Source organism: Pantherophis guttatus, chromosome 5 (assembly GCF_059756535.1).
Source record: "Pantherophis guttatus breed Tessera chromosome 5, ASM5975653v1, whole genome shotgun sequence".
Classification (NCBI taxonomy): domain Eukaryota; kingdom Metazoa; phylum Chordata; class Lepidosauria; order Squamata; family Colubridae; genus Pantherophis; species Pantherophis guttatus.
In genome coordinates, this window is record NC_142067.1 from 18,720,214 (window position 1) to 18,743,126 (window position 22,913).

General features: G+C 38.1%; 1 protein-coding gene and 1 long non-coding RNA gene across 6 annotated transcripts in view; one reads left to right on the forward strand and one right to left on the reverse strand.

The window, feature by feature from the left end:
• The window catches only part of LOC148113289 (uncharacterized), a 39,027-nt gene extending 16,960 nt beyond the window's left edge, over window positions 1-22,067 (reverse strand). The window contains exons 1-2 of the long non-coding RNA XR_015728287.1: window positions 21,991-22,067; window positions 13,455-13,557 (exon numbers count right to left, since the gene is read on the reverse strand). This is a non-coding gene — a long non-coding RNA (uncharacterized LOC148113289). The remainder of the gene's footprint in view (window positions 1-13,454; window positions 13,558-21,990) is intronic.
• Window positions 1-22,913, forward strand: part of GRIA4 (glutamate ionotropic receptor AMPA type subunit 4) — a 281,742-nt gene that overhangs the window by 84,808 nt on the left and 174,021 nt on the right. The gene's annotated exons all lie outside the window — the stretch shown is intronic.

The window sequence follows — 22,913 nt, forward strand, 5'->3', positions numbered from 1 at the left end:
GGGGGTGGGGGATAAAAAGAGAGCACAATCTCAGACAGAAGAGAGATTGCCTAAGGAGACCACTTATTTAGGCAGTCTCCCTGCTCTTCAAGAGGAAAATAAGGAAAAAAGACCCAGGCACAGAACCAACTAACTGTAATAGTAAAAGAGAGAGAGGTGGGGGGGAGAGGGAGAGGGAGAGGGGGAGAGAGAGGGAGAGAGAGAGAGAGAGAGAGAGAGAGAGAGAGTTTGAAAATAAACGCCTTGGTCACAAAATATTTTTTTTAGCATTGTTATGCTGGGAACAGTCATTGCAAGAGATAGAAAGAAGTAGAAAAAATTAAACAATTAAAATGATAAAAAGTTTGTTTATAGAAACAGAGATTAACCTCACCTTTATTACACAGAAACATATCATATTAATTTATTTGTTTCAAATACTAAAAATGGTCATGTATTATAATTTAGAAATGAATATTTCATTGGTCCCTTTGTCTTCTCTTGGGATTTAATTGAAGCATAGGAAGTTTGCAAGCTGCTGGAGGTGTGATTTTACTTTATGAGAGAGAACATGCACATTACAGAAATCTTGTCATCTCCGAACCAATTAAGCATAGGAACACCACACTCTTTGACAGTATTTCTAAAGAAAATTCTCTTTCATCCAATTGAGTGGCCAAAAACCAGTCAGGAAAATATATCTTACTGGAATAACCTATTACTCGTAAGATATAAAAAATGCAGGATATTTTCTCTCTCTTGCACTGCTTTAAAATGCAAGTTTAGAAAGATTAGTGACTTTAAGATTTTTTATGAAAATATGAACAAATGGATGTTTTTTTACAACATTTTGGCAAATTATTTTTGTTATATTAAAAACGAAGACTAGGCATATGATTAACCTTAAACTGATCTTTCTTGGGCTGATCTTATCTACAAAGCAACCTACAGCTAAGTCATGGACTATTTATTAAACAAAATATCAGAAGTAATGCAAAATTAATGAAGACTTCTTAGAGGAACATTTCAAGGAGCAATAGCTAATAATCTTCACTACAGATGATACACTCTGTCTCTTTCTGTCTCTTTTTAATATTTCATTTCCTCTATGTGACCTCGAGTTACGACCACAATCGAGCCCCAAATTTCTGTTGCTAAGTGAGACATTGGTTAAGTGAGTTTTGCCCCATTTTACGATCTTTCTTGACACAGTTGTTAAGTGAATCACTGCAGTTGTTAAGTTAGTAACACGGTTGGAAAGTGAATCTGGTTTCCCCATTGACTTGGCTTCTCAGAAGGTCGCAAAAGGTGATCACACGATCCTGGGACATTGGAAGCATCATAAACATGAGTCAGTTGCCAAGCATCTGAATTTTGATCACATACAGTAGTGGCCAAAATTGTGGAAACCTTTTGGGAAAAGTGTATTTTTGAGGTTTCATGGCAAATAACACCACTTTTTTTTTTTCTTCAAGATAATCATTTTCCACTGCTGGAATGGCCTGGGAATAGCCCAGACCGTAACCCAATTGAAAATCTATGGAGCCGACTAAAGAAACTTGTTAGTCAGAAGCGACCCAGCAATAAAACCCAGTTAATAGAAGCAGTCATTCGATCTTGGTTTCACATTATAACAGCTGCAGGACTAAAAGACTTGGTTCATTCCACGGGAAGACGTTGTAAGGCCATAATTCATGCTAAATTAGTTATCCAACTAAGTATTAACTAATGTGATAATTTTTGTATATCTTGTTTTTTCTATGGTGATAATTTTTGTATATCTTGTTTTTTCTATGTGTTTCACTTTTCTTCTTTATACTGCTATTCTAATAGCAAATCCTTCATAAAAGTTATTGCATTACATTCTTTATTAAATTATCTTTCCATTGATATATAATTTTATGATAAAGGTAAAGGTTCCCCTTGCACATTTATGCTAGTCATTCCCGACTCTAGGGGGTGGTGCTCATCTCCGTTTCAAAGCTGAAGAGACAGCGCTGTCCGAAGACGTCTCCATGGTCATGTGGCTGGCATGACTAAATGCCAGGGGCGCACGGAGCGCTGTTACGTTTCCACCAAAGGTGGTCCCTATTTTTCTACTTGCATTTTTTACGTGCTTTCAAAGTGCTAGGTTGGCAGAAGCTAGGACAAGTAACAGGAGCTAACATTTCGATCGACAAGCTCAGCGTTTTAGCCACTGAGCCACTGCGTCCCTAATTTTATGGTACCCTGTTTTCCCCAAAATAAGACATCCCCTGATAATAAGCCCAATCGGGCTTTTGAGCGCATGGCAATAAGGCCAAGCGCTTATTTCAGGGTTCAAAAAAATATAAGACAGGGTCTTTTTCGGGGAAACACGGTACTACTACAAGAAAAAGTGGTATTATTAGCTAGTTTTAGAAAATACACTTTTCCCAAAAAGTTCCCTCAATTTTGGCTACTACTGTAATCATGAAGATGCTGCAAAGGTCATATGTGTGAAAAAAGGTCATAAGTCAGCGTCATAACTTTCTATCTAGATGTACACAAGCAAATAACATTATCTGTACATTGTATATTTTTTTGCTGTAAGGAGCCCCTCTTGTTTAATGCCAGGGGGACTAGTGATGACAGTGATGACCATCACAAGAGTTGTTATGCCTCCAGATATTTCTTGCTATTAAATACATGGTTTCACTTCATTGAACACTGCTGTTTCCTTATGAAAAAAGCTGCTCTCTCATTGGGAATAAAAAAGCTATTTATTGCAGCAGTAGACTTTGCTGTAGACTTTTCAATTTCAGCTCACATATACAGTACTGATCTTTAAAAAATAAAAGTAGATATGCTTTCATTAAATAAGAACTGAACAATGTTCTAGTCTATTTTTAATGGAATATTAAAATTACACGGTTCCAGATCATAATACCATCATTGAATTTAAGGCAAACACTTCCTTGTCCCTGCTGAATTTTTGTCAAGTTTTGGTGAGCACACATAATGTGTTTTTTATGTGATAAACGTCTTCTTTGTTTTTCTTCTTTGTACTGAGTGAATATGTGTTTTCTAAAGCTTTCTCCGCTGTTTTATAAGAGCATAAGTATTATTTGGTCACCATTTTTTTCCCTTGCAAAATGTGTCTTGTTCCACTTACTTTGTCATTTTTCTTTATTTTTCTTATTGAATTTTCTACAGTTTATATTGTTATGTTGAAATACAATGCTTGGTGTTATCAGAACTTTGCTTTATCTATGATTTTACCATTGCTGTGGCTTTTTCCTCTTATTTCTTCTAGGAGTAGAGCATAATACACAATATTCACATTTACCTCTTTTATCATTTTATTCCTCTTTTCCTCTGGCTGAGTTTGCACATGCCATAACATGGGCATCATTTTATGTGTGAATCTGACCACTTTAACTTGTTTAGCAAGCCATGATTAAAATAATCCATGGACGAGCCTACAACCTACAATATCGAGGTTTATCTTATTTCTTGCAATCTTAGGAAAATAAAGCACATTTTTTTGTTGAGTGTGCTTTTTCCCTTTCTATGTTTAATGGTTTTTCAGTTTTCTCTATGAAATGCCTGCCATGCTTTGCTGTACCTTAATGTTAGAACTAGATCTGTGTTTTTCCATTAATACTACTTGAAGCAAATCTTCAATTGCAGTTAAGTGTTTTAATGTTTTAATTTTTTAGGTACAATTATTTTCTCCTGCCTGTCAATTCCATGTGTACCCATCCATTTTGTCAGAAAGACCTCCAAAGCAAAAATCTGTATTCTTTTATGCAAAGCAGTCCTCTACTTTTCTGAGGGAATCTGTTGAATAATGTAGGGTTATCTAAGCTGCAGAAATTCAAATGACAATTAAGTGACAGCAAAAGTAATCCTTGACTCACAATCACAATTGGAACCAGAATATATGTCGCTAAGCAAGGCAATTGTTAAATGAATTGTGATCCATTTTATGACCTTTTTTCTATTGCTGTTAAATGAATCACACAGTCTATGGGGATTCTCAGTCATCCAGGTCATGTCCCAAAGGTGCTTTTTCAAGAGGCAATTGTACTTTCTGGTTTTTCTTTGAAGACGTTTCTTCAGCAGAACTCTGTTATTCTGTTGTTATTAGTCATTAAGCGAGGTACTCATGTGACTGCCTCGCTGAACAACAACAGCCCTGGCCAGTGGTGAAATGTAAAATTTGTTACTACCGGTTTTGTGGGCGTGGCTTGGTGGGGGACTAATGTAACTGGGTGGGCATGGCCAATTTTTTAAAAAAAACCTTTAAAGCATTTTTTTACAACCTATTCGGGCGAATAGGTTGTAAAAAAATGCTTTTAAAAGGCTAAAAAAAGGCTGTGACAATCACAGCTGTGCCTCGCGACAGCCAGAGCCTTTTTTTTAACCTTTTAAAAGCATTTTTTTTCTTTGCTTCTTTCCCCCTTTTCTGTTTCTTCCATTATTAATCTTAATATAATCTCTGAAATTCTCTTTTTATTATTACTAGCCCCATAATCATTTAGGTTTCCATAGTCAGTCTCTTTGTCTTTGTCTTCTTCTTTATTGTCAGTCTCTTTTTCTTGCTTCTCCATGATTATTTCCTTGTCAATCTGAATAAATTCTAAGTCATTTTTTAGATTATCAGGTTTCGATTTTCCATGTAGTATTATAGTCATTTCCCTTATTTCCATCTTCAATGATAAGTACATTGTTTTCATCATTGCCTTAAGTTCCTCCATTTTGTATTTTTTTCAGTTAATATTATTCCAGTTTCAAATTGCATTGTAATCCTCCAAAGTGATAATGTCCAAATGGGGCCCAAGTAGCCATTTTCCCTCCTTGGTGTCGTGTGATGCATTAGTGTTATAAGGTCTCAGGTGTGAAGGGGAGCAGGTGTGTTAAATTTGGTGTTATTGCTCTCACTCTTATAATCTTCTTATAGCCTAGGCCATTTTTATATAGAGCAACAATTCATTTTTTCAGATCCTCAGTGAGTTCATTGCCATGAGGTGCCATGTTGAACTTCCAATGACCAGTATGAGAGAGTGAGAGTGATAGCACCAAATTTAACATATCTGCTCCCCCTTCACACCTGAGACCTTGTACCACTAACATCACATGACACCAGGGTGGGAAAACGGCTACTTGGGCCCCATTTGGACATTATCGCTTAGGGGTGTACTCACTTTTGTTGCCACTAGTTTAGACATTAATGGCTGTGTGTTGCGTTATTTTGAGGGGACAGCACATTTACACTGTTATACAAGCTGTATACTCACTACTTTACATTGTAGCCAAGTGTCATTTCTTCAGTGTTGTCACATGAAAAGATATACTTAAATATTTACAAAATGTGAGGGGGTGTACTCACTTCTGTGATATACTGTAGATCAGATTGTCCTTTCAGCCATCACTAGGATGAACAAAACCCCAATTACATGTAAAATTCTTTACTAACAGAGAAAAGGTTAGCTAAGGCAGTCAATAAAATGTTAAAACAACTTGTCAACTTTGCAACTATCTTACAGGTAGGTCTCAACTTATGACCATTCATTCAGCAACTGTTCAGAGTTACAGTAGCACTGAATAAAAGGACTTACAACCTGGACCCAAAGTTTTGGCCTTTGTAGCATACCCATGGTCACATTATCAAAAGTTGGGTACTTGGCAACCCTCCACATTCAGCACTTCAGGGGTGCTTCAACTCTAGCCATTTATCTATCTCCACTGGCCAACTGGCCATTAGCATTTTCTTACTCCCACTGATGACAAGGTATGCCAGACCTGACTGCTGGGACAGGCCAGGGCTTCATGCTGTGGGAAAAAAGAAGCAAAAAGCAGTCCCGTAGCCATTGCCTACCAAAAAGACACTTTGCAATGCACTCCTGGACCAGGCTGGGAGTGGGCTTCATGCAGGGGTGGGCTGCTGGGGGTTTGCAGGGGTTCGGGAGAACCTCTAGCTAAGATTCTGTGCAGTTCGTAGAACCCCCAAATCTCATTCCTGGCTGGCCCCGCTCACCCCACCCCCCCTCCCAGGAGTCCCCATGCGGCCCATTTTGGATGGAGGTCAGTGCAGGGCACATGTGGAGGCTCAGGGAGGGCGAAAAACGAGCCTACCGGAAGTTTGGGAAGGCCAGAAATGGGCCTCCAGAGGGCCTCCGGAGCCTGGGGAGGCCATTTTCGCCCTCCTGGAGGCTCAAAGAAAGCCTCCGGAGCACGGGAGAGTAAAAACACCCCCACCACCATGGTGCAGGAGCCTGACTAGGCCACGCCCACCATGGCCATGCCCACCCAGCAACTGAGCGGAGAACCCCTTGCTAAAATTTTTGAAGCCCACCCCTGGCTTCATGCTGTGAAAAAAATGGCCAGGAAAGCAGCCAGACCAGGCATGCCTTCTCAACAGCTAGAACAAGAAGACGACAGGGAACGTCAGCTGGGGCAGCACAGCACAGCATCGGGGGTGTGTGTGTGTTAGAGTTTGTGCTGGTGTGGGTGACTTCAGCAGTGGCTTCCCGGGATGTGGCAAGCAGCCCCGGAGTTGTGTGATTGTTGGGCTTCTTGCTGCCTTGCAAAACAGAATGCAAGAGGCCAAAAGGGAAGACATTGGGGGAGATAAGTGTGTGTGTGTATGGGGGGGAGTTGGAAGAAATTATTTACATTATTGAGGTTTGGGGTTGGGAGGGACCAAACCTGGAATGTCTTGGTTTGGAGGGTTGCTGGAATTGCCATCTCTAATATTGTCATGTGATAACTTGCTTTATGACTGCATGGCTTAGTGATTCCTGGTTCCAATTGTGGTTCTAAGTCAAGGACTACCTGTATCTGCCATTGTTCCTTTTCTGGGCTTCCTTGCTCTGAACTGTACAAGTTGCTATGAACTGAGCTATATATGAGGGTAACATTCTTGGCAAGTACTATAGGAGAATAAGCATGGTTAAATTGGATCCAATGCCAGTTTATTAATTGTTTAGTGCAAAAAGGAACAAGCTGTCAGAAGCTGTGTGTTGTTTCCGCATGCTCCTGCAAGCAATATGAAATCCATTATTGTAAGAGCAGTCAGTTTGAATCTGCAGTAGACTGCAATGAACACATCACAGCTTAGTAGACTTACAATAGTAGCTACCTTTTCTCTGATTGATTTGCTTTGAGATGGGGCATAAATTATCAGTTCTTTGTCCTCATTCCTGTTGCACTGTGGTATGTATGCTCCGTCAGTGCATACATATGCATGAATATATTGTCTTAATAAGGATATTAGTTTAAAATTATAAATTAATATATGTAAATTAAAATAATAAAACATTGTAAAAAAACCCACGAGCTTTAACAGAGTTTGAAATAAGAGGTAGCTTGAGGCCATGAGTGTAACTAAGAGGGCATTTAAAAATTATTAGCATTAGGCCCAGTAGAGCTATAGTAAAGGTACAGCTGCAGTTGTGATTCTTAGTGTAAGCTAGGAGCTCTGAGATTTTACTCTGGTGATTGCAGCTGTAAGCTGTGCTAATACTGATCTTTCTTTCCACTTGCTATGGATGCAGTCATAAAAATGTACTAATGCAGTGTCAAAGACAGTGTTTACCTAAAAAAGAAAAAAAAAATGCAGTCTTTAGGAGAGCTTCCAGATCACAGAACTTCAGATGATTCTAAATGACACAAAGTGATACAGAAAGCTCTTAAGAATGTATGTTGAAGAATATACCTAATGATACCTATTTCTAAACATGAGGGTAAAACTGATTTTGCTTTCATTCTAGTGAGGATTTACTCAGTTTGCATTTCTCTAACCTGTATATGAATCCATAGCAAATGGAACAAAAATGCCACCTCAGGAGCTTCAGATATGAAATATTTAAACTGTCAATCTGTCAATCAAATTGAACCTGCAAAACATGCAAGACTGATGTCAGCCCTCCAGGTAAATCAGACAGGAGGCATCCCTAGATGAGTTACATTTAGTTTATTGTAAGGCTATAACAACTTGCAAGTCTGAATCTTCCTACTGCCATTTTTAACTACTTAATTCAATAGGGCAGGTCCTTCCTAAATTTCTTTCTGTGACCATTAAGCCATTGGCTCTTGTCTCTCTTGTCTGATGGTTTCCTAGTAGCATCTCTTCCTCTGATCCCAGAAGTTCATCCACACATTACATTATATCATCCTCCCCTTCAGACTCTTCCTGCCTTCCTGAATTCCCAGGAGAAATAGGTTGTGGGTAGCCTTTCCAGTGTATTAAATTCTTGACCTGTTTCCTCTGCATCTAGAGTCTAACATCACTTCCACCCTGTAATATTCCTCCCCATGTACCAGAATGGGACTAGAGGGGGGGTGCTGTCTGTGAATGTAACGTGAAGATTTCTTTTTCTCACGCAGTGGTTGGTGGACCATAGGGTAAACTTTCATTGATGTTGGCAACTGCTGTATTGATGTGCTTAGTTATTGGGAAGAGACCAATAAATTTTATGTCCCGTTTCTTGGAAGGTTTTGCTGAATTTAAAAAATGTGGTAAAAAGCCAGATAAGCATGGGTTATTGATGTTTCTTCTTCCAGTTTTAAAATCATGCTCATCTTCTTCCAATCTACCTTCCTTTAATATATGTTAAGATATTGGTTGAATAAATAAGGGGATAGTCTACAGTCTTGTCACGCTCCTTTGTAAGTTTGGATCCAGTCTGTTTCTCCATATTCTGTCTGTATTTTGGATTCCTGACTTCTATACAATGTATGTTTCTCATGACAACAATGAGATGTCTTTGGATTCCTATTTTTCTGTGCATGTTCCACAGCTTGATATGGTCAACAATCAAAGGTCTTTCCATCATCAATGAAACACATACCAATTTATTTTCTCTATTCTTGGGCTTTCTCAATAATCCACTTTGCATCAGAAATAAAGGGAGACTAGTATAGAGGTATTAGGTTACTGCATCTACCTAATATGTAAGTAGCCCTGAGTTCGAATCCCAGAAGGGAATGGCTAGCTGATGAGAGCTAAATAGATTGAAATAGATCTATACTGGTCTCCCTTTATTTCTTTGTCAGTAAATATAAATTCAACACAAAAATAGTTTTGTCGCAAAAGTGACTGCCTGTGAAGGCTCCTGGATTGAAAGGCGAAAGTGGAAACAGTATGCTCCGTTCCATATTTAGGTAGCCCAGGTTGCCCTGATTAAAAAAAAAAACACTTAATAGTGTCTTGTGTTCTTTAACTTTTTCAAAAGCCAACTTGAATATATGGCATGTCTTTTTTCCATTTAAGGCCCTGTTCTTTATTAGATGACTCTAAGCATTGTTTTGCTAGGATGTGAAATTAATGGTATTGTATGATAGCTTACACACTCTGTTATGTTTCCTTTTTGGGATATTAGAATGCAGGTTAATTTCATCTAATATGTTGGAGACTATATTGTTCTCCAAATTTTCTGACAGAGCTTGATTAGAATTTCCTTGTATGGTTGCTTGCCATATTTCAGTCGACATTATATCAGTTTTTGCAACCTTCCAACTTGGTAATGTTTGGAGTGCTAATTTAATTTAATTTTCTAATGCTACAGGTACTTGTTGATGGGAATATCTTCTTAGATATTTTGGATGTTAATATCTCTACTGTACAGTATTCCAGTATACTCCTTCCATCTTAATTTGATCTCCTTTGAATTGGTTTCTTTGTGCCTGAGTTTGAAAGACTTTCCTTCATTTTTCATGTCCGTTTCCATCAGTGCTTTTACAAATGTTGTAATATCATGAAAATAATATTATTAAGAATTATAAATAAAAAATAAAAGCAAATACAAACTATGAAAGATAGAAACAGAAAAATAGAAAAAGATAAGAGGAAGAAAGGAAGGAAGGAAGGAAGGAAGGAAGGAAGGAAGGAAGGAAGGAAGGAAGGAAGGAAGGAAGGAAGGAAGGAAGGATCTTCCCAGCAAGTAAAAAATAATTTCAAGAGCTTGTCACCCAGCTCTTCTCTTCATAATTCATCTCTTAAGTAAAAACAAAAAACAAAAAAACAAAATCCATAAGATTTGTCAATCATTCCTTGTCAGAAAAACTCCACTAATGGGAACCAGATATAACTATTATCCTCTTTTAGCCCTGATTGAACAAACTGACTTTATAAATTTTCCATGAATTTTGAAGGGTCACACTTTTTAATCCCTTCAGAAAGAGCCCTAGAGCTAGTTTTTCTGTTCATCTGTTTTTGAGATGAATTTTCATCTTTCAAAACTTTAACAGATTTCTTTGTATGTCAAATAAATAACATTTGTCCTTTTGTTTTTCCCCTCCAGAGGAATCATTCAAGACCTTAACAAAAATCTTTCATATATCCAGAAAAAAAAGTCATCTAAAGTCACGTCCTGGTTCAGTAGTGGTACATCTCCTTTAGGGAACAAATCATCCATCAATTCCATTTATATGCCTATATATTTCTCCATAACAGGGGTCTCCAACCTTGGCAACTTTAAGACTTGTGGACTCAACTCCCAGAATTCCTCAGTCAGCAAAGCTGGGTGAGGAATTCTGGGAGTTGAAGTTCATAAGTCTTAAAGTTGCCAAGGTTGGAAACCCCTGCTTCATAACATTACTTATGGTAGTTAATTTCAAAAATATCCATTATAGCTTATTCTTATTCTGTAACTTCATTACAACACGTTCAAGAAGTTTGTCAATTTTTTCAAAGATATTGGTAATTGGTAATGTACAGGGGCTTCTGTAATAGAAATCTGCTTCATTCTTTCCTTTATCCTTTAACACTCTCTAGCGTCATGGTCTCCTTATCATAAAATTCCCCAAACAAATTCCATTTTTCTTGTGAGAAAATTTCTTCTAATTAGATCAAAGCTATCATTCCAAACCAATCTGGATCACCCTTAATCCATTGTCAATTTTCTAAAATCCACATTCTAAGCATTATTTTTCTGTATAATCCAAACTTCATATATTTCAAAACTTTCTTTAAAATTAAATTTGCATTGTCTTCCATTAAGGAGAAGGATATCACCCGATGAATACAAGAAAGGGTCTTTATGTCACCAAAATTGTTCAATTTCTAAGCTGTGTACAACTCTTTGCAACCCCCATAGACCACAGCACACCAGGGTTTCCTATCCTCCCATTTTCTGGAGTTTGTCCATATTCATGTTTGTAGCATCAATGATGCTATCTAACTATCTCATTCTCTGCTGTCCCCTTCTCCTTTTGCCTTCAATGTTTCCTAATTATTTTCCAATTAATGTCACCAATACAATTATAAATAAAAGAATTCTGAAAAGGGATTAAGAAATGAGGCTCGTCAAGCTTAATCTCCATTGAAGGTTGTTTTGCAGAGGTGAGATTGGTGGAATCACAACTCTCAATCACTCAACTCATGAATTGGCCACAGAATGGCGGTTTCTGCAGTCTATTTCCGAGGAGCAATAGATCAGAATATAGATGATTTCAATGATCCATCCTTCTTCTGGAGTGATTTCACCATCCCGGATCCTGCATTCAGCCACAATTTCTTCACAAACACAGTTCTGCATATCAGCCTGTTCACCTTGGCTCACTCACTGAATGTTTGTCTCAGATGTTGTTGTAATACTACTTCTTGCTTCTTCTAACAGTTGTCCAAAACTCTTTGTTAAGTTACTAAAATCAGGGGTGCTATTCAGCAGGTTCTGACAGGTTCTGCAGAACTGGTAGCAGAAATTTTGAGTAGTTCAGAGAACCAGCAAATGCCACCTCTGGCTGGCCCCAGAGTGGGGTGGGAATGGAGATTTTGCAATATCCTTCCACCAGGAGTGGGGAGGGAATGGGGATTTTGCAGTATCCTTCCCCTGGAATGGGGTGGGAATAGAGATTTTGCAGTATTTTCCCCTGCCACGCCAACCAAGCCATGCCCACCAAGCCACACCATACCCACCAAGCCACCCCCACAGAATCGGTAGTAAAAAAAAAATTGAATTCCACCACTGACTGAGATGTTTCTATTTCTCTTTCAATATCCTTTTTAAAATAAAATACATTTATTTAATTTTATATTCCACCACAATCAGTAATGCTTAGATATACTTTCTTTTTTCACACTTTCACCCCTAGAAAGCATAGGGGGAAAAGTGAATTTTCAGTTGTTGCCGCAAGGAAAGTCCATCTCAAGCAGCTGTCAGATTGCATTTGAGGCTCTCAATATGTGTCACAGGAATTCAACCAGATTTACAATTTTAAAAAAAGCAGAGGTGATCTGAGAGGTTTCTTGATCCCAGAGGGATTACTACCTGAACTTAGCTTGGGGGTTAACTGGCAAAAAGTTGTTTTAACAACGAATATCTTGACATGTACTGTTCTAATTTTAAAATAATGTTCTAATGGCATTGCTACTACCTTGATTCTACTTCTCCAAGACACCCTTATGGGAGGGAATGGGTGCCATGAAAATCCATTAATTTTGAAATAAAGTAAAGCAGCAACAAATAGGGATTTAAAAAAAAAAAAAAAAAATCTCATGTCTGTCTTACTTCAACTTTTGGAAAGAGATTCTTTATGGGCTGTTTGGTCTCTTTCCAAATTTTTATCTCCCGAGCATTGCTTAAGAGTATGCTAAAGAATTCTTACAAAATGCACTTATTTCCTAAGAATGTTCCAAAGGTGCTTTCTCAAAGGGCAACTGGGTTTTGTTTTTCCTTGAATACATTTTGCTTCTTCAGTTCTGAAGCTTTTTGGATGAGAAGCAAAACGTCTTCAAAGAAAAACCAGAAAGTCCAGTTGCCTTTTGAAAAAGCACCTTTGGGACAACCATGGCGTGGATGACTAAGAATCTCCATAGACATTTTCTAAGAATAGAAAAAACAAAAACCCAAATATGAATGGGGAACTAGGAAGCACTAGTAGAGTACAGCAGTGCAGGAATAGTACTTTTATTGCTTTTGTCAAATTCAGTATACTACAAACTTCCATTTAATAACCTTGTTCTCTCTAACACCATGCAGTGTCTTAGAATCATGGGTTTATTTTTACATACATTTTTTTATTCCTCGTTTTATTCCCGAAAATATCCCAAGTATATTTAATCATAACATTTTAAATATGAATGAAAGGACAGTGAATTAGTTACAGAATTGGGTTTCTGAGTCCGAATTGTGCTTTCTAAGTCATTTGTTCAATGGAAGGGTTTAGTGCAGATAATCTCTGCCTGATTTTCTTTTAACCTTTCTGTAGTATGGGATGAATAATAATTGGGTTCAGATTGGGGGGAAAACTAAATTCACATTGGAATGTACATTTGTTTTAATCTTCAGTGACATTGTCCATAGAACAGTATGAAAAAATGTGCCATTGTGAGCAAAATTTTACTGGTATAGACAATCTTTAGAATCAAGGCATTAATGGCAAGAAATATAAGATGGTGCCATTACTAGGATGAAAGAGGGAGAAAGGAAAATTCTGATAATTTGAAAGTACAGGATGTTGAAAAGAGATGGGGAAAAAAAGACACGGTTCAGGTATTGACCTCTCACCTTCTGCCATACAGTTTTCCTGATTTCTTTTGTTGTGATGAATCCCAATAAAATAGAGTCTGTATGTGTGAAGAATTCTGGAACTCTTGCTTTTAGCATTGCTCTAGGAAAATTATACAAGAAATTAATGTAATAAAAATAAAACCAAAACAATGAAATTGAAGCTGCCTGTTGGAACAACTTAATTTAGCTGAAAATCATAGTAAGACAGAGTGACAATAGGATAAAACACTAATTAAAAGACAAGTTTTCAACGGTACTGTAAAAAGAAAACATAAATTAGATATTTTCAAATAACAACATCTGGAATACTTGAAAATATAAGAAAATTAAGAGAGACCTAAAACTGCAGGAAGAGATTGAAAGTAATAAAAATTCAACAAAGCTTTTGAAATCTTAAAAGAAATCATAATAAAAATCAATATAAAAAATTATGGCAAATATAAAACCCCAGTTAAAATTCAATGTGCCCCTAGTAGTCAGTCAGCTGGGACCAAAAGCACCTTTGAATAAAGAGTTTTAACTTGTTTATAGTATTGCAACAAGATGAGATCTACAGATATTTCAGAGTGAGTGGTAGGGAGATAATATTACATGAAGTTACAGAGAAGGCTTTCAGCCTCACTCCTACCTCATTAGCATCACATGGAAAAGGAATTTTCAGTAGGCCTTCTCTCTATGAATGGACAGGATATGCAGATTTTATTTTGGGAACAGGCTGCCTGTTGTATCCTGGAGCTGCACTATCGTACTCCTTTCCATACATTCTTAGCATCCAGTGTCTCAAAATTCTGTGCACACTGATCAAACAAATTGGAAACTTCACAATAGCCAATCTATGGTACTAAAGATACTACTAATCTGTCATCAATATCACCAGAAAGCACAGCGAAAGGGAATTCAGTTCTGTACACCCCAGGTTAAAAAGGACATTGATAACTGGAGTATGTCCTGCTCACACACAGTTGCTATGGTATGTTTCAGTTTACTTACTTTAACATGCAAATCAAAACAGAGTCTCAAATGATTGCCGGAATGACCTGTATCAAATAGGAGCATGCAGAAGAATAGTCCAAAATCCATTCAAAGGTCTGAGAGTTGGGTCAGATTGTCAGTCATTCCAAAGATCAGAGGTTCAATGTTTCTTATGCAAACAGGGATATCACACAAGATCTGGAGATCAGACATTGGTTCAGGCAAAGGGAACATAGGTCAGAGCTGTTTCTTAAATTAGGTTGCAGCCACTGTCATCAATCAAGAGATTTACTTCCTTGCCTGGCAAGAAGCCTAATATAACCGGACCGCCCCCACCCTATTGGCCATCCGGAAAGTGATGAAGACCTGGCTCTTCCGGCAGGCCTGTGGCTGTTGATCTCATTATAGTGATCTTGCGAGACCCAGCCACAAATTGGAGTGTATGTGTTTTAACGTTTTAATGTTTTAATGTCTTCTTTTAACTTTTGTATGGGATATTGTTGCATTGTTTTATTCTCTGTTGTAAGCCGCCCAGAGTCCCTTGAGAGTTGGGCGGCATAGAAATGTGACAAAATGAATGAATGAATGAATGAATGAATGAATGAATGAATGACGACATTCCTCTGCTCTTCAGTACACTCATTGGATGCAGGGGCTGGGAGGCCTAATATCATCAAAATCATCTGACTGCTCCAGCTGCTCCTATGTTTTATCATATGATTCCTGGCTTTGACATTCCATAGGTTCTTCTGAAGCCTCTTCCTCAACCTCTAACCTGAACCATGACTCAGAAAGTCCAGAGCAAGGCCTTCAAGATGATAAAAGAGCCTTGGTAGTACAGGGGTTTAAGGCACCCTGTTATTAAGCTGGTTATTAAGACCAGCTGCCTGCAATTACTGCAGGGTTCGAATCTCGCCAAGGCTCAAGGTTGACTCAGCCTTCCATCCTTTCTAAGGTAGGTGAAATGAGGACCCAGTTGTGGGGGCAATAAGCTGACTTTGTATAAGGATGAAGGCTATTGCTGAGCACACTGTAAGCCGCCCTGAGTCTTCAGAGAAGGGCGGCATATAAATCAAATTAAAAAAAAAAGGACTGGAAACCAGAACCTAAGAGGAATGGTTTAAAACTTAGGTATGTTTAACTTAGCATACTAAAAAGCAGAGACATCACCCTGCCAACAAAAGTGTGTATAGTCAAGGCTATGGTTTTCCCAGTTGCAATGTATGGCTGTGAAAGCTGGACCATAAGAAAGACTGAGTGCCAAAGAATTGATGCTTTTGAACTATGGTGCTGGAGGAGACTCCTGCGAGTCCCTTGGACTGAAAGGCGATCAAACCGGTAGAGGAGATCAACCCTGACTGCTCTTTAGAAGGCCAGATCCTGAAGATGAAACTCAAATATTTTGGCCACCTAATGAGAAGGAAGGACTCACTGGAGAAGAGCCTAATGCTGGGAAAAATTGAGGGCAAAAGAAGAATGGGATGACAGAGAATGAGGTGGCTGGATGGAGTCACTGAAGGTGTGAGTTTAAATGGACTCCAGAGGATGTTAGAGGACAGGAAGGCCTTGAGGAACATTGTCCATGGGGTCGCGATGGGTCGGATACGACTTCGCAACTAACAACAATAAAATGTTTAACTTGCAGAAGAGAAGTTTGAGAGGAATATGATAGTTGTCATCAGATAACTGAAGGCTGTCACATTGTAGAAGGTTTCATAGTTAAAACTAGAACGATGGGATGAAACTTCAAGAAAGTGGATACAGATTTTTTTTCTTCCATTCAATCGTATCCAATTCTTGAAGACTGCTTGGATCAATCCCTGCAGTCTCTTGGCAAGGTTTTACAGAAGTAGTATTAATCTATTCATTTATTTGATTTTTATAACTTCCCATCTCAATAAATGACTGGATAAAACTGTTACCATGTATGGTTTGTCATTGCTTCTTTCTACGGCTGAGAGAAAGCGACTGGCCCAAGGTCACCCAGCTGGCTTCATGTTTAAGAAAGGAGTAGAAGTCACAGTCTTCTGTTTTAGTTGATGCCTTAACCACTATATCAAACTTGCTCTGGATACAGGGAAAAATTTTTGACAGTAAGATCTGTCAATCATTTAAATAGGGAACCAGATGGAGTGTTGTTGTTTTTTTCTCTTTCACTAGAGATTAGTCATCTATCAGGGATGATGGAGCAAATCCTGCTGTGTAGAAGGGGTTGAATTTGATGACCTCTTAGGTCCTTTTCAACTCTATTGGAAAGGACCTAAAGAGGTTTATTTTATTTATTGGTTCGATTTATATGCCACCCTTTTCCGGAGACTCAGGGCGGCTTACAATGTGTTAAGCAATAGCCTTCATACTTTTGTATATACCTGCTTAGTAGGGCTTTTGGGCCCCCCCAAGCGGTGTTCTTTTTTATACAACGTCAGCTTATTGCCCCCACAAACTGGGTCCTCATTTTACCTACCTCGAAAGGATGGAAGGCTGAGTCAACCTTGAGCCTGGTGAGATTTGAACTTGCAGTAATTGCAGGCAGCTGGTGTTACTTAACAGTGCTTTAGTCTGCTGCGCCACCAAGGCTCTCCAAGGGGTTGGATTTGGTTATCAAATCCAACCCCTTCTACACAGGAGTTGACTGCTTCACTTCCCATGTTTTAAATTATAATAGTGACCGTTTTTTTGTTTTATCTCAGATGATTGAAGAGTGCATGATGTTTGTGATGTTTGTATGGATTTTCTGCTATTGTTCCACATTTCTATACTGCAAAGCACCCAAAGAAAGTTTGGATTTTAGTGTTCTTTAATTTTTATTTTATTTGTATACTCCTCCATAAGCTGAAAGTAGCTTAAAACCACTGGATGTTGCAGTAGTTTCAAACAATGCATAGTTATTCAAGCACACTTTTCTGTATCTCTTACCTTATATGCCAGCCTTTTGTTATCCTAGCACTGCAGAAGAGAGACTAAGGTTAAGAATGTGAGTTGTGTGCTTAAATATGTTGGTAGCTGAATTGAGATTTAAAAAAGGATTTTTCTGGATGAAGCATAGATCATTCTGAATAACTTTTTATACAGAGTAAGACAGGAGGTGTGAGACAGGAAGATTAAAAAGCAGCAGATGGGGATGATAGGCAAAGTGTCCCTAGTATGGAAATCTACTTCACAAAGATGGACAAAGTGAGAATTTTATGATTCAGGCTACCAATTCTACAAAAATCCTCCAGACAGCTAACTGTTCCATATGACCTTGGCAATGACACTTTTTATCTCAAGATGTAAGAACACCCATACCAGAGAGCCAACCAAATCAGAAATTATATGGTCCTTTTTGTCAGCAAATTCTTTGTCTCTCTGTCAAAAAAATAAGATCGTGCTATAGATTTGCTTTTATTTTTTAGATGTTTTCCGGGTGCAGTTTTCAAAATATACCACAGCTTTCTAGAAACCATCTAAAAATCAAAGTATCATGGTTCCAAGTAACACCCCCAATGAAATCAAACTCCGAGGCTTGAATTTCCTCAAAGCTAATTTTTATTAGAGCTGTCATGTTGGCACATCTGGGAAAACCCGAATCTGAGAGCTTCCGGGTTTTCCTCACCCAAAAGAAAGTTCAAGTCCTTGCCCATGACCCACATGTCCATCACACACACCAATCAGGTACCCTCCGGAACAGAAGATACCTCCCCAGTCTTCTCAGCACAGCTGCAGGGCAACTTGGCCTTGACTTTCTGGAAAGAATGTTATTTTGACTATATATCATCTTCACTCCATATAATCCCCCCTCCCATTTTCCCACAGTGGAATTTGTGACAGGCCTGAAGCCTCAAAGGTAAAGATGGCTTCCAGGTCTGACACAAAGACTGTTAAGCTATCATAAGTTTAAGTTAAGTTAAGTTTAAGGTATCATAAGTTAAGTTTACCATCATAAGAAAACCAGTCTAGTGTAGTGGTGAAGGTTCTGGCCTAGAAATCAGGAAACTGCGAGTTCCAGTCCCACCTTAGACATAAAAGCCAGCTGGGTGACTTTAGGCCAGTCACACTCTCTCTCTCAGCAGAACCCATTTTACAGGGTTATTGTTGAGGGAAAAATTAGAGGAAGACGTATGTTAGATACATTCAACACCTTGAGTTATTCATAAAATAATAAAGGCCATATAAAAAGTCTAATAGTAATAATGTTTCTTGAGTATTGGAAAATTACAATCGATAATTTCCAGTGTAGTTTGAGCCTTGAGCCTGCCAGTTTAGTACCTATACCCAGATTACAGTGAGCTCACACAACATTCAATTTAGCTAGCAGAAAATACAGCTTTATTAACCGTCTTTTCCCATGCTGTTGTGGTGTCCAGTTTCCAGAGATTGCCTGGAATAGTCCCTGCAGTTTTCTTGGTGAAATACTTCAAAAGTGGTTTTCCATTGTCTCTCTCTTAGGGCTAAGAGATACTGATTGGCCCAAAGTCACTCGGCTGCTTTGTGCCTCAGGTGGGAGTAGAACTCACAGTCTCCCAGTTTCCATCCACACCAAATTGCCTCTAATGTATTAAACATTAGTAAATATCAAAAACAATTAACTGGAAAGCATTGGATGGAAGGCAGAGAAAAGCAGGGAGACTTAAAAGTTTGAAGCAGAGGCAAGGATCTATCTCTCTATATCAAAAGAATCAAACTTTCCAGAGCCACTGAAAACAATACTATGGGCCTCCATAATAACGAATGAATGGGTTTTGGTTAGTCCATTTGTCAGCCTTTTAGGTACATAAAAACAGAAATACCACCAAATGATCACTCATCTACACTGCCTAATTAAAGAAACATCTTGGTGGATAGAGATGATGCGTTTAATTGACTATGTAACATCAGTTGTTAATTCTTAGCAAGATAGATAGATGATTATGATGGATGGATGGATGGATGGATAGATAGATAGATAAAAAGGTAGGTAGTAGATAGAAAGGTACATAGGTAGGTAGTAGATTGGTAGAAAGGTAGGTAGATAGGCAGGCAGGCAGGCAGGCAGACAAACAGATTTTCTCCACCATAACCTGACTCTGACCTGGTCTTCCAATGGTATCCGGTCGTAAGTTAATATTTTTGTGCCTATTCTAGATCAACTTATCTAGCATGTCCATAGTGGGGATATGAGCACTATAGTACTTCTGCTTGTTTTCCTCTGACATGTCTATGGAGAGTCTCAGTCATCCAGGTCCCAAAGAGGCAACTGTACTTTCTGGTTTTTCTTTGAAGATGTCCTGCTTCTCATCCAAAAAGTGCAGTCTTCAGCTCTGACTGGATGGAGGGGAATGAAAGGATTTATACTCCTTGCAGACAGCTGGTCATTTGCATTCTTTTAGTGAGCCCTTAAGGCCACCTGGAGGCTTATCTGTGCCATCAGGGTCACCCAAGTGGTGCAAATGGGTGTGGAACTTTCTTGGAACTGTGTTATAGATTGTGGACAGATGATGTCGTATCCCCCCTCCCCCGGTTGAGAGAGGGCTGTTCAGTTTTGACATAGATGGCCTCTTTGATCCCTTTTACAAACCAGCATTCCTCTCTGTCCAAAATGTGGAAGACAGCAAACTCTAGTTGTGTCTTGGGGGGGCGGGGTGTTACCTTTGGGATTGCGCTGACATCATCAAAGATACATTGCCTTCAAAGTCAGCCTGCCCAATAGTGAAAGTCTCATATATCCACCAGTACCTGATGGTTGTGTCCTTGGTGAATTTTTATAATTCTTTAAAGTCATCCATATTAGTGACCCTGAATTCATCCTGCTGTAGTAAATGCCACGGGTTACCTTACTGATGTGTGAAGAAATACTTTTTTTATCTACCATGAATTTTTCATCATTCAGCTACATGGGATGACCCTGAGTTTGAAAGATCAAGAGAAAAGTTTCTGCCTTTCCATTTTCTCCATGCCAGAAAGGATGTTAGAAAGCCATCCCGTGTCCATTTTTAATAATAACACAGAACATACATTTTTCTCTTTCTTTTCTTTTCCATTCTGATTAAGCACCCACCTTTTCTACTCTAAGGACAATTTGCCCCTTACTAAATTCATTTGATTTACTAGATGATGTGCTGACAATAGTAATGAATATCTGTAGATGCTGCTTGAGATAATTATGTCCTTTCTTGTTGAAAATTAATACAGTAATGTTTTGTTTGAAGTAGAAGAAGCATATATGATTAGTCTCTTTGGAGCTACTATGTTTAAAACACTGTTTTCATTAGAACAGGCTGTCATGTTTATGGGCATCCTCCCATTTTAAATTAAAAATACTTTCTTGAGGGGAGAAAGTTCTAGTTTTATAAATGAGCTTATTTTCTTCCTTTTCAAGGAAGAAAAAGAAAAAGACAAGAATACTTATGGCGTAAAATTGGATCATTAAAAAATCTTACTTTTTTTTAAAAAAATAGGGAAGCTTATATTTTCCTCCTCCTTTCTTCTTTTATTCAAAACAAAAAAGCAATTAAGCTTTATAAGAGATTATTGTATTAATTTGTGGAAAATGATAGTGTGTAGAAATATGCTAATTGTATTCCAGTTTTATCAAAAGAAACATATTACATGAGTTAGGAGCGTCTGAATACAGTGACATCTTTTTCATGTTTTTATTTCAAAGCGCTTTTTATTTAAAACTTAAATAATCTATGTAAGAAGGCGAGACAGAATTTTGGTAAGAATTTAGCTATCTCTAGTTTCCTGTAATCTTAATTACAGGAATATATTTTTCAACAATAATCTTATAAATTTAGAAAAGAGTAACTTAAGTCATATCAAGATGATTTCAATCAATGATCAGAGATGGGTATGTGGCACTTCCAATGCTAGTAAACCTAACTTCCATAAACGGGCTTTGTGGTCCAATAAATTCTGTTAAGCTATGTGTTACCTATCCCTAAAACTAGGGCTTTCAACAAGAGAAAATGGATATAATGGAGGGAGAAGTGAAAGTGTTATTTGTATGTGTGACATATGTGTTATGTGTATGAGATGTGTATATATTTATTGTGTATAGCCTATGTGTACAAGTATCTGCAAATTGTCCCTTCACAAAGTCTGGCCAGTAGTTAGTGCAGTTCTCTGTGTCCAAAACATAGTTCTGGCACCAGAAATTATTGTGCATGTCTATTCACTGCAGTGTGTTACTTTACACTTAAGGGTGCAATCTTACTCTATTTTAAAGGAAGTCCTGTTGAAAGCTATAGAGCTAAGTAGAGATAGATAACATTGTTATGCACATTAAACAAATCATTCCTTAGACAGAAGCCAAAATCTTTGAAAACAGGTTATAAACATACTTAATCTTTCTACATCATTTAACGTGTTCTAGGAATTACTGTACTTCACCGTCTTCTAGTCTTCAGAATATAAAAGACTCCACCTCTGTTCAGTCACCATTATATGAAAATAGAAATGTGAATTGTTTTCTCTTTGACTGTGAACTTATTATATAACTCAGAGAAAGCAACATTTTCACATGTGAGCACATTTTAAAATTTTTGGAGCATATTGTTAGCTTTCTTTCCAAATGGCTGTCATGATGAATATATTCACTTACCGGAAAACAAACTGGATGATTGCTGAAACGGGCCTGTCTTGAAATGCAAGCCCCGGCCTAGAGAGCCCTGTTAGATTAGCAACTTTTCCATAAGCGACCTGTAAACTTATTCTGAAAATAACTCAGGGGTGAAATGCTACCGCCGGCGGGTGGTTCAGAGAACTGGTAGTGATGGCAGTGCGAGGCTCCGCCCACTCACCCAGTTGTCCCACCCAGAAGTAACCTGTTTTTTACCCTCTGCGCATGCACAGAAAGTTTTGTGCATGCACAGAGGGTCTGTGCGCGCATGTGACATGCAAGCGGAGCACACATATGCATGCGATGCGGCGCATGCACTTCCGAACCGGTAGGGAAGGTAAGTAGATTTCACCTCTGAGTTAACTGATCTTTTTTCAGAGGTTATAAGGAGGGGAACATTTTCCAAGGGCTTTCGTTGTTTTGAGAAGCCAATGGATATGGAGAACACACACACATACACAAAACGAATCTTAAACTTGCCTTCATTTATGGCATGAAGTTTTCTAGGAGTCAGAAAAGAATCTAATGCATATAGATAGCAATAAATGCAATAAATGAGATGTTTTGGTTTTATTCTTTGTATGTTTTCAAGCCTTCCCAAATTTCCTATTTAATTGGGTTGAACAATGATGAAATGTGTATTGTCATGCCAACACTGCCTGTTTTGTAAGTTCAACAACATTACCCGCAGGGTATATGGAGTTTGCACTGTGATATTGTGATGCATGCTTCCTCAGTCTGACAAAAATTTCAGATACAGAGGACACCTCAGTCTATACTTTATTTTATTCTGAGCTGTAATAATTATTGACAAAGATATATTCATTTACTCTTTAAGCTCTACTCCTTTTTCTTAAGTTTAACACCCATCCTTTTTTGTTTTCATGTATCTTGATAAACTATGA